This window comes from Ascaphus truei, chromosome 3, assembly GCF_040206685.1.
Source record: "Ascaphus truei isolate aAscTru1 chromosome 3, aAscTru1.hap1, whole genome shotgun sequence".
Taxonomy (NCBI): Eukaryota; Metazoa; Chordata; class Amphibia; order Anura; family Ascaphidae; genus Ascaphus; species Ascaphus truei.
In genome coordinates, this window is record NC_134485.1 from 244621778 (window position 1) to 244634522 (window position 12745).

Sequence of the window (12745 nt, forward strand, 5' to 3'; positions counted from 1 at the left end):
TTGAACAATTTGAGAAAATTGTCGGGATACTGGGACGTATGGTCACCCTAATGATAGGTGAAGTTGCATTTTTACATGTATTTCATGTGACTATTGTAGACCTAAAAGAAACAGACACGGGTCTTGAGTGTGAAGGCATTATTGAATCTATTTATTTTTCATGAACTTATTTACATCTTTTAACTTTTTTCTTCCAACAATTTTTAGTTTTTTTTTTTTTTAACCAAATACTGTTTTTTTTACATTTTTATGTTTTTCTTTTCTAGGCGGGATATTGCTAAATAAAAGAAACACCTTACTTCAAATATTTGTATTGCTACAGAAGTTGCTAGATATGATCTCATGTCTAAGAATTTCTAGAACTATAAACCAGACATTATGGTTTATAGTTATGGTTCATAAAAAAAAGTGACAAAATCCCCTCACCGTACCACATACAGCAAATAAAAATACCACTTGTGTGCACATTCACATGTCAGACAGGTCTGCAACCCTGCCTTTCCCATGATCTCCTAGCATACAGTGCTTCCACTGCAGCCAGGGATTCTGGGAAATAACATGAAAATGAAAACACAATGTCACCTTTTGCTTCAAATCCATTTTAACATGGACTCCCATAAGCTTATGCGGCCACATTACACAGCTTTTTAGTACAGCCTGGGTAAAGAACTGCATAGCCAGTAAACCTACTCACAGATAGCTTTCCAACCTTATATATAATCTTTGATTTTGTTGGGAGTTAAAAAATGTTTGTTTTTTATTTCTGACTATGTATATTTTATGACTTTGTTTCTTCTCATATTTCATGTGTGAATCTCAATCATTTTGCACATGCAAAACCTAAATGGTTTCCTCAAGGCATGGGTTAGCATTGTCTGAAGTATGCTTGGATCTGGGGTAGGCAGCACATGTGGAAGAGGTAAGAGTCATTGTTGGAAGAAGAACATATTAAAATAACTGTCAAAGGATGGGTTTAGTAACTTAAGTTTGCTTTTGTATTTTATCTTGTTTCCAAGGACCAGATTTGGAAGTGATATGGGTATACTGACACAGGGATGAGACAGAGACTGCACTCAACCGTATGTCTCAAATTGTATTTAGCAAAATGTGGTAAATCATCCAGAGATAAGACTCATACAATCCAATAAAAAACAAAATATATAGATACAATAATAAACAACTAAAGGGTAAAGGGCCGACACACCTGAGAAACCCTTAACGTTTCAGGGTATAACCCTTTGTCAAGCGTTATTTGGGCTCCAACTTGGGGGGCCCTGTTTTGGGATAAAAAAAAGTACTGTGTTACAGACAGCATTCCCAAGGTAACGTTTAAAGTCTATAATGTCTGGTGCATGGGATCGACAGGGGGGACCCTTAGCCCTCCCAGCACTCAATGTGAATATAACAAGAAAACACTGATATGCCAACATATATCAATTGTATTGAGATAGATATACACAGCATACAATCTGGAGGATGCAACTATTGTAAGAGAAATCAATGTGTACAAACATGTGCCAAAATGGGGTGTTTTGGAATATTGCACCTTCCATCTTTACATATTGTTATTTGATTACGCTTCAGTTTATTTTTGAGCGCACTAGTATCCGTTTTTGAGTATACTGTTTGTTGATTTTTCACACCTCCCCAAAAGAACTTGAATTACGTAAAGCAGCGTTTCTTACAAGATGATGGTGATGCTGATGGACGAGAGATTTGACTGGTTCCGTAATCTTGAATCTGGGTTCAAGTTCTTTTTCAATAGATGGAGGTCCTTATTTGCAACAATTCAGCAAGATATCGGAAAGCCCTTCCAACATGCTACAGACGAGCCAACGAGTATTCTAAAACTTGCCTTAAACTAGCCAGGTACATGCTGGGTACATTTCAGTGACATTTCAAATGTGTGAAATGTTGCAGCATGGCTTCTCTATGCTCTATTGAGAGGTGAATGGCCAGGTAACATTTTTCTGTCTCTCTAATTTTGTTGTACCTTTGAATCATATTGTTTTAGGCCATGAGGAAATTTCTAAACCCTGAAGCCTAGGGTTTACCTAATTAAGGTGTTGGCCAGTCCAGTGCACCTCTGCACCTAGATCTCAGGTTGTTATTATTAAAGATATGATATCTTCTATAAAGGCTGATAGTAGGTATTCAACATTAGTGTTAATATTTGGAATGTACAATATTGTTTGTTATTGTTTTGTTACCATTTTATTTGGAGATTGTTTAAAAATTATGATTTTTTTTTTTTTGTATTTTTCTCTCTTTAAAATTTTTGGGAAAAAGATGTTTACGCCCACATTTTGTATGACTTTGTTCCCACACATATTGTAACGGCAGGACATTTCACATTAAGCATTTTAGTCTGTCCCCATTTAACTAACCACTTTTCTGACGCGGGCACGTCTTATAAATTGGCGGCTTGATTTACTGCATACTGTACTTGTCTGTAAAAATTGCAGGGCACTTTGTGAGCCAGACACAAATAAAGGTTTTAAAAAATAAAGGTAATGTTTTGGCTGTTAATTATTTCAAAAAAGGCAAGACTGCTTATAGTTTTTTGGGGGAGATTATGTTGATATTTCCAATTTTTCCACGTAAACGCGCAATTACAAGATGGTCCCAATGTGGACCTGCCATCAAATAATGATGTCATTGTCATCCTTTAATAACACATACAATTTCTTCAGTTACTTAAAACAGCAGTCCTCACTGCTCAATATTATATTATTTATTTGTAACGGGTATTCCCCCCCCCAATCGCAGATTACACTGTGTGGGTGCAGGAACATACAAGGTTACTCAGGTGTGGTGCGTTACCTGTTGGCTCACAGGAGGGCTGAGCTTCCGCCACGGGGAACCTGGGGCAATTATACTAGGGTACTCACTTACAACGATGCAGCGCCTCCACCTGCGATGGCTCCCACCAGAGGGGGAGTTGTTCCTCGCAGGACAATCACAAATAATCACATACACAGTGGGTATAATAACTAATGGCTTTACTAACATGCAGGGAGAATATCATCACATCAATCATAACCTGTGTCCCTCTCACGAGGAGACACTAACAGTGACGTCTCGCAGGACGATTCCCCAACACTAGGTGATCCCACCCAGTGTCCCAAGAACCACACCCAATGTCCCGTACTCCTACAGAGATAGTCAATGGGTAACTGCGCAGTCACTAAGAACCTCTAGGCCTGTTGGTGCACATATGATGGTATAATACCTGCCGAGCACTCCGGTGCTCGGGTCAGCAACAATCTTCTCAAAGGGTCAGACGTGTGATGAATCCGTCTGATCCTCCAACCGAACTCCTTGCACGTGCGGACCGCCAGGGGCGATCCTATTCATACGAAAGTCTCTGTGAACCCCAACGTGGGTCCAACCGCTCCCACAGGAACAGCAGCAGCCGCTGTGTCCCTATCTATATAAGTGGTACTAACCTGACCGGAACCCTAACCTAGGGCCTGTCCCTGTAGTACAGCAACCTGCGGTGGCTTGGGGAACTCCTATGGCCGGTAGGGGTTATGGCCTGTCCCACGCCCCTAACTACCCAAGTCCCTTCAGCCTCACTACTTTTGGACTAGTCCCAGCGCCTACAGCAGCAAGCTGTAGCTCACTGGAGGCTGCAGCCAACGTTCTGCGCAACAAGGTGCCTGCCTGTCAGACCTCACAGCACTAACAGCCGTGACTCTGACAAGGCAGCACTCTATGCTAAGGGCAGCGTCCCTATCTTGAGCCTCCCTAAGCACTTACCCACTAAGCTAGTGGGGAGTTGGGGCCTACCGGGGGTGTAGGTACCTATATGGGGCAGGAGCTGCACTCGCTCCCCGCCCCCTTCCTTCCCTACAGCTCCCTGACTCCAACTCTCTGTGACCTTTCTTTCCCAGCTCCCACTAATGTAAGTGGCAGGGTCCCTAACCTGAGGGCTGACCCTGGCAACACTCACCTTACTGGGGAGCTGAGCTATCTCGGGCCCTGGGGGTGCTGGCCTAGTACAGGGAGTCCCTGACTCCTGTACCCTACCTCCTTCCCTGGGCGGCTTCGGTCTCTGACTGATCAACGTGCTGCAACTGACAAAAACCCTGTCTGCACACAACATTGTTGCAACTCTGCAGCATGAGAATCTGCCAGCTCTATTGGCTTCAATGCTGCCTGTGACAAGGGTGAAAGTGCAGTCCCCAGAGGCTGCTCGGAATTGTAGTCCTTGGCAAAGCTCTTTTCTATGAGGACCGCGTGCGCGATCTTTACTGCGCATGGGCGAAGCTCGCGCCAAAACCAAGAGGGCGGTGCCTGCCGGGAGAAGTCGCCGTCCCCTTCCCCCACTGCCACAGGGATAAGGCAGGGGGCAAAGGAAAATCAGGGGAACCGGGGGTGACCCCCTTACATATTTTTTATCTGAACTTGGGGGTCCCCTGCCATCCGGGAAACCCCTTGATTCCAGTTATACGAGCACCGCACAGAAAATGGCCGCAGGGTCGGGGGTCACTCCGGTGGCCATTAGAAAGTTGCAACGTCTCATCCTGATGATGTCACAACTTTCTATCGGTGACTACACAGCCATTTCTGTAATTTATACTGTGTATGTATTTATGTCTTTATTTGTGTAGCCTGGGTCCCCCTGGTCCCCTGTTTGTCCCTTACCTTTCCATAGGCAGCGGAGGCTGGGGAGAGTGCGGGCTGTGGGGGGGATGCGCAGTAGCAAGCGCAAGTGGCGGCCATTAGGAGTATAGCACAGCAGGGGAATTACAACTCCCAGCAGCCTCAGAGGCTGTAGACCACATGTTGCCAGGCATCCAATAGGGCTGAGAGATGCATGGCTGTTAGAATTCTGACAGTTGGGGTTTTGACTGTTAGGGGACTGGGAGTTGGGGATCTGACAGTTAGGGGGGCTGACAGTCGGAGCCAGGACAGAGAAAGGGAATGTAGGGTCTAGGTGTCAGTGGCATCCAGACTAGGCCAGATTAACCCTTTAGGTCCAAGATAGGCCCCACTCACCTAATCAGATTGTGGCTGCTACAGGGAAACCCCTAGCTAGGGACATTTCCCCTGTAGCTGTATACAGTTAGTGTATAGTGCCATTTAAAGACGCCACACAGCGATTTGCAGACTGTGGTCTGGGGCAGGACCACCACTGCACTATCATAGAATATCAAAGGTGAGACCCTCCTACGGGAGTTCACCCCACGCAGAGGCGGAGGCTTCGCTGACATCAACGTCGCTGGATCAGTGGTTCCCTTTTCGGCTATACCCGGGTGCTGGAGCACCTGGGCAGGTACCGCACAACGTGCACCAACTATAACACTCTCAGTTACTGTGGGCAGCGCTGTCTCACACATTGGGTGGGTTGGCTCTTGTGGACACCAGGGAGGTTGGGTGCCCATGGGCCCCTTAGTACTTTGGGGAAATCCCATCAGGGGTGGACACTACGGTTGGAGGGCACGGTGGGGCCATGGATGTGCCAATATTGTATGTGGGTTATGTCTATATCTAGTTGTACCTGTGTTCAGTAAACTGTTATTAAATGCAAGTGTGTGATCTTATTGCATTGGGTCCTGTGAAGGGGTTATCCGGCGCTGTCAGGATCCCTCACAGGTGGAGGCGTTGTCACCAGGCGGATCAGGTACACCCTGGGCTCCCAGCAGTGGAGGTTCAGGCCTCCTGTGAGCCACAGGTAAAGCACCACACACACTCAGCAGCCGCCATATCTCCCATAGGGTGGGGGAAACAGCGCTACATTTATATAGCGCCATTACTGTACAAAGCGCTTCGCAGCAGCAATAATACACGTGACAATCATATAAATAACAACTAATACAAATAACACATAATGGGAAGAAGTGTTTCAGACATAAATGCAACATTAAGGAACAGGAGGAGTCCCTGTCCCGAGGAGCTTACAATCTAATTGGTAAGTAGGGAGAACGTACAGAGACAGTAGCAGCGTGTTCTAGTAAGTGCGTCTGCAGGGGGCCAAGCTTTATAAGGTGTAAAGTATCAGCCACGGAGCTACTCATGTGTTTGTTAAGCAAGTGTGTTTTAAGGTAGGTCTTTTACACCTGTCTAACATAGGCATAAAATGGCTCAAATATATCTTGGGCACTTGGTGGAGGGTGATCCCCTTTACGTTAGTAGGACCACAGGTCATCTCTGGTGGACCCCCGCGATTCAGGGAAGTAAAAAACGACACAGATGGGAGATTTTTGCTATAAACCCTTTAAATAAATAACCATGAAAAACTCATTATTATGTGCTTTTTATTTACAGAAAATGTAAAGGATCTTGTGAGGAAATGTAAAAAATATTATCTACTATAAATTACACTTTGATGCAAACTCTTATACAGCCTTTGTTTTTTGCACAATAATGCTCTATTCTTATGTAGCACTGATATGAAAGACCGTTACACAGTAAAACAATAAAGGCACAGGGAAATAAAGTGACTTGCTCAAGGTTACAGGAGCTGATATTAAATGCGCAATCCAAGCGCTTTTAAAAATTATTTTTTTACTGTGGGATTTTGTTGGATGTACTTATTGTATTATAATTCTATGTAATGTATTGTCTCTTTTCTAAAGTGCTGGGTTCGTTTGTTGGCATTGCAATTCATACATTCAGAAATGAGTAAATGACCAGTATAAGAAATCATCGTCAATAATATTGTATTGAATATCATGTCATCTCGAAATATGCTCATCTTAGCGCAACACAAATGACATTTATTTGGGCTGGAATATAATCGGGAAAAGAACATTACATTTAACAAATGTTGATAATACCAAAAGTTAAAAAGTCATTATCTATACACCTGTTTCCCTTTCAGACTAGGTTTATGTATTGTAACAGTTATTTCTGCTGTCTCAAGTTGTAGAAACGAATCTTGAATATCTTTATCGTGCGTTTCAATGTAAAGTGACATCATATACTGTAGGTGGTTAATAAAAAACGTGTAAAGTTTTAAGATTGTGTTGCTAGCTTACAAAATCGTGCATTGAACAAAGCTAATACGATATCAATAAGCCGTAAGTGATTTCAGATGTAACAAAAAACAAATATACCAGGATGTATATGACAGGCTGTACTCATCAGGGGAACAGATGTATGGTAACTGGAAATAAGTGATTTCCAAATGTGCCATATTTATTGAGAGCTACAAAGTATTTTTTTAAACCAATATCACAATTAAAGAGGACTTGGCCCAATAATATTGACATCAATAGTTTGTTTTTTTAAAGCAGAAAACTACAGATGCTCAGATCAAACACACACATTGTAAGGGGAGTTTGTACAAAAAAATGGGACCCAAGTGGAATTAAATTAACTGGCACTTTAAAAAAAAAATAAAAAAAAAATCTTGAGTAAATACACAACTGAGCAGGTGGTCCCAGCAGTGAGCACAGAGGCTATGCATGTTACCTCACTGCACACATGTGATGTTACCACACTGCACACAGGTGGTCCCAGCAGTGAGCACAGAGGCTATGCATGTTACCTCACTGCACACATGTGGTCCCAGCAGTGAGCACAGAGCCTATGCATGTTACCTCACTGCACACATGTGATGTTACCACACTGCACACAGGTGGTCCCAGCAGTGAGCACAGAGGCTATGCATGTTACCTCACTGCACACATGTGGTCCCAGCAGTGAGCACAGAGGCTATGCATGTTACCTCACTGCACACATGTGATGTTACCACACTGCACACAGGTGGTCCCAGCAGTTAGCACAGAGCCTATGCATGTTACCTCACTGCACACATGTGGTCCCAGCAGTGAGCACAGAGGCTATGCATGTTACCTCAATGCACACATGTGGTCCCAGCAGTGAGCACAGAGGCTATGCATGTTACCTCACTGCACACATGTGGTCCCAGCAGTGAGCACAGAGGCTATGCATGTTACCTCACTGCACACATGTGGTCCCAGCAGTGCGCACAGAGCCTATGCATGTTACCTCACTGCACACATGTGGTCCCAGCAGTGAGCACAGAGCCTATGCATGTTACCTCACTGCACACATGTTGTCCCAGCAGTGAGCACAGAGGCTATGCATGTTACCTCACTGCACACATGTTGTCCCAGCAGTGAGCACAGAGGCTATGCATGTTACCTCACTGCACACATGTGGTCCCAGCAGTGAGCACAGAGCCTATGCATGTTACCTCACTGCACACATGTTGTCCCAGCAGTGAGCACAGAGCCTATGCATGTTACCTCACTGCACACACGTTGTCCCAGCAGTGAGCACAGAGGCTATGCATGTTACCTCACTGCACACAAGTGGTCCCAGCAGTGAGCACAGAGCCTATGCATGTTACCTCACTGCACACAAGTGGTCCCAGCAGTGAGCACAGAGGCTATGCATGTTACCTCACTGCACACAAGTGGTCCCAGCAGTGAGCACAGAGGCTATGCATGTTACCTCACTGCACACATGTGATGTTACCTCACTGCACACAAGTGGTCCCAGCAGTGAGCACAGAGGCTATGCATGTTACCTCACTGCATACATGTGGTCCCAGCAGTGAGCACAGAGGCTATGCATGTTACCTCACTGCACACAAGTGGTCCCAGCAGTGAGCACAGAGGCTATGCACGTTACCTCACTGCACACAAGGTAGTGTCACAATGCTGCAGTCCCGCCTTGCATTGTGCAGCTATAAGGAGCAGGGGGAAGGGGTGGAGTCTGTCTCTGACGTCACGGGTCCGAGCACGAATCTGTGTTGTGATCGCTGCTGAGACGCATCAACCTGCAAGGAGTGGCCGCGCCCCCCCCATCCCTCCCTCCCTGCACTGAGGTCCCCTGCAGCCGCGGGCAGGCAGGAGAGAGGAGAGCGGCCGCGGGCAGGCACCGCACACACAGACACACACAGACAGGAGAGCAGCCGGCAGAGGAGCTCACACGTCCTGGAGGAGGCCCTGCCCGGCAAGGTAATTTTCTTCTTTGTTTCTATATCTGTTGCTTGTAGAAAATAAATAAATGCATGAAGAAGAAGCAGCAGCACAGACTGGAGGTGTATATGCTGCCTGCGGTTTATGCAGCTGTAAGATGCAAAGCGTCTGATCGTGTCATGTCGCAACATCAGGGCTGGACGGGTCTGCAGCGCATTGCAAAGCTTGTTTGCTATAGGGACTGTGTGCTGGGGCGAGCATGCTGTGTGTTTGATGCATACCGGTGTGTGTGTGTGTGTGTGTGTTATAAATACACACACACACAGTTGGAGCAATAATGTGGACAAGAGAGGCTTGCAATCGCAGCACCTGAAAGATCAAGGGAGAGGCCTTCATTCAGCAGTGGATCAACAAGGGCTGATGGTGATATATGTATTTATTAGTATTCAGTGATGAGGCTTGTGCTTAATTGTCATTCTGGGGCAGGGCGTATGTGTTATGGAAGATCAGATGGTTTCCATCTGAGATCATATAACCTGTCTTCTGTGGCATCTCTGTCCTGGAGACACAGTCCTCGCGCAGTCAGACTGCTCTCAGTAAGCTTCAGGCACGGCTCACCTTACTGCCACACACCACTCTTTATAATGGTCATGACAGATTCTGTGTACTCGGTATTTAGAAAATATAACAGTCATGAGTTAGGCCGAGCTCACGGTGGTGGCGTCGCTACGTGCACACTCCAAGGACTCTTACCTGATTGTCTAAGGTAGTTCAGGAGCCCGCGGCGCTGCGTGCGCAGATGCTGCTACATTTTGCCGCCACAACAAAAATTGAAATTGCGTGATGTCGGCGTCACGTGAGCGGGTTCAGTCAATGAGGGTGAACCAGCTCCGTGGCGCGTCTGCCACACCCCCAATTGCCGCGACCCATCTCCTGCAGCTAGCGTACACATCGCTGGGGCTGCGTGAGTGCGCGCGCCTGGGCCGCCACCGTGAGCTAGGCCTTAGCTGCTTGGTTTCTTTACAATGTCCCTTCTCTTCCCCATCATAATGTCAGGCTTGATGTGGTTAATCATTAGGAGTCCGTTATCTTATCCTCCACTTTTTCAATGGCTTGTACAGCAGAGATTTCAATTTAGACTGTCATAGAAAGTGTTAATCCATTACAGCAGGAAGTTTAACAGTGTCTCATTCAAATATTCATTGGATATAGTGTACTATTCCGAATCAAACATCTTGTCAGAGCTACCATAGTAACTGTGTGTGTGTGTGTGTGTACGTGTGTGTACGCACATTTGTCCAGATGTATAAATACCCATTTCTTGCTAATGGTGTTTTCCGAATTTAAAATGTTACAATTAATAGGATAGTGTGTAACCCCTTTTTGTGATGTAGATGCCTGTAACCCTATTGGTGCCAGGGAAGGGGAAGGAGCCTTTAGCTCTCACACACATTAACCTATTGGACATGCAGTGGGGCTTCACTCAAAGGATAATGTGTTGAAGTTGGTGTTCTTCACCTTGTTGCTCATTGTCAGACACAGCATTGTACATTTTTACCTTCAATCCTGCCGTTGCTTATTTTTTTTATTGAAACACCTAACAGTATTTTTGCACCAGTGCAAATTTTTAAAATCCCACAATATTGTGTATTATGTGGCTTACCTTGTAATTATATCTAAGCAACTGCTTTCCATAACGATAATATGCGTGTCATGTTCACAAAACTGTATTGTCTTTCACCTCTTTCCTATGTGGTTTAACCATGGCGCAAGAGAATAGGTTGGTAGTTCCTTTAGGCTAGCCAAATAACTACATATGTAATACAGTAAACATTTAACTTCTTGGTATCTTGTGAAAAATGAATCTCCTTTTCCCCTGTCCAGATCTGGTGACATTCATGAATTTCAGACTTCTTGTTCTTCATTGTTATTTACTTGGCAACCGATTTTTGCATTTTCATTGCTTTAAAAACAAAAAATGTAAAGCACATTTGCCAATTTGGTAGACGGGTCCCTTTTCTAGTTCAGTTACCATCTGTGTCAAGTGTTAATGTATGTGTATTTTACAATATGCCATTCATTTGTTTAATGCACACAACCATGCTAAACAAACAATTAAACTGTTTTTTCTATCATTGTGAAAAGCGTATGCAGATCTTGTGTTATTACAACATATGGAAATCATTCCCCTGCCTTTAGAACGCTTGGCTATGACCATGAGTGACATTCTCATACGTAGGTGTGCTTTATGAGGGCTTGACATCACACACACAAGGTGCTCCGTGTGACAGGAGAAGTGCTGTTTGCCAAGAACCATAAACCACTCGTGAACGTTTTATTGGTAGTATACACATACAATGCCTTAAAAGTTTTTCAGAATTGGTGAAGTAATGTTAAGGAATTTTACTGTAAGAAAGTTGACATTTTTTGTCACTACTGTGCAGAGCAAACAAAGTGCCTCCAATAAAGGACCATAATGTGACGTTCTGCACTCCCGTAATGTGGATTGGGAAAACTGGGGTACTCTGCTCTCACTTGGACTAAACTCCAATGGAAAACTGTCCGCGCTCTCCGACTAACGTATTTCCTTGAATCTAAGGCGCACCTTTTTTTCCCATCTACACGTGTGAAATTGGGATGCGTCTTAGAATCGATGTTTAAAAAAAAATAAAATGAAAAAACCTTCTAGGGGGCGCTTGCTGGTATCATTGACAGCTGGTTGAAATGCTGGCTGCGTCTCCCATTGCCCCCCCCGCACAACTATCAGCTGGGCGGTGCGTGGTAGAAGTACCGGCCGTCTCTCCCATCCCCTCCCCGGGTGACCATCAGCTGGGCGGTGCGGTTGTAGAGGTGCTGCCGGCTGCCTCTCCCCTCCCGGGCGACCGTCAGCTGGGTGGTGCAGCTGCAGAAGTGTCGCTGGCTGCATCTGCCAATCCTCCCCACGCGCGACTATCATCTGTCTGGCGGGGCGGTTAGAAGTGTGTGTGTCTCTCTGTGTGTGTCTCTCTGTGTGTGTCTCTCTGTGTGTGTCTCTCTGTGTGTGTGTGTGTGTTTAAAATCAGAGACAAAACATGAAACACAGACAGAGCCCAGTGCTACATCCATTGACACAAATATACGGTACAGTGCATATATATAGATAGATCTTCTGAATAAAATGGTCTTTTAGTTTAACTCTTTGGCCAAAGTGTCGTAAGCCCATGAGCCCCTCCAAGGCAGACCACGTCTCATGGGTCCTAACACTAATATAAATTCTTAATAACCTGTACATTACCAGGAAGAATGATTTATAATAAATCTGTCAAAATTAGTTGCATAGTGATAAGTCTGATTAAAGCTCTTATTAACCTGTACAATACCAGGAAAAGCACTCTGTATCAGATTTGTCGCAATCAAACTGCATGCAAGTTCCCATGAGTGTGGAAGGTGAAATGGAGTGAGCTTTAACCATTTAAAAGTGGGAGGGGTGAGCTTCAAACTAGGGAAGGAGGAGCCACCCTCCAAATCAGTTGGGAACAGCTGAACAGAAACATGGTTTGCCTTGGAGGGGCTCATGGGCTTACATCACTTTGGCCAAAGAGTTACATAGTAGATGAGGTTGAAAAAAGACATAGGCCCATCAAGTTCAACCTATGCTAAATTTAGACAACAGATACTTTATCCTATATCTATACTTACTTATTGAACTTAGTTAAACTAAAATACCATTTTATTCAGAAGATCTATCTATCTATCACTGTACCGTATATTTGTGTCAATGGATGTAGCACTGGGCTCTGTCTGTGTTTCATGTTTTGTCTCTGATTTTAAATATATATTGCCATGCTCAGTAGCACTACTCTTTG

At 44.7% G+C, this 12745-nt stretch overlaps 1 protein-coding gene across 11 annotated transcripts in view; it reads left to right on the top strand.

The window, feature by feature from the left end:
- The first annotated feature begins 4924 nt into the window (after positions 1 to 4924).
- The window catches only part of INPP4A (inositol polyphosphate-4-phosphatase type I A), a 150952-nt gene continuing 143131 nt past the window's right edge, over positions 4925 to 12745 (top strand). For 4 of the 11 annotated variants that reach the window (XM_075590522.1, XM_075590519.1, XM_075590524.1 and 1 more), the window contains exon 1: positions 8779 to 8939. The gene's annotated coding sequence lies outside the window, so the exon portion shown is untranslated. Of the gene's footprint in view, positions 5165 to 8778; positions 8940 to 12745 lie in introns of those variants that run through there. The other 7 variants (XM_075590523.1, XM_075590521.1, XM_075590527.1 and 4 more) reach the window with 4 other exon arrangements.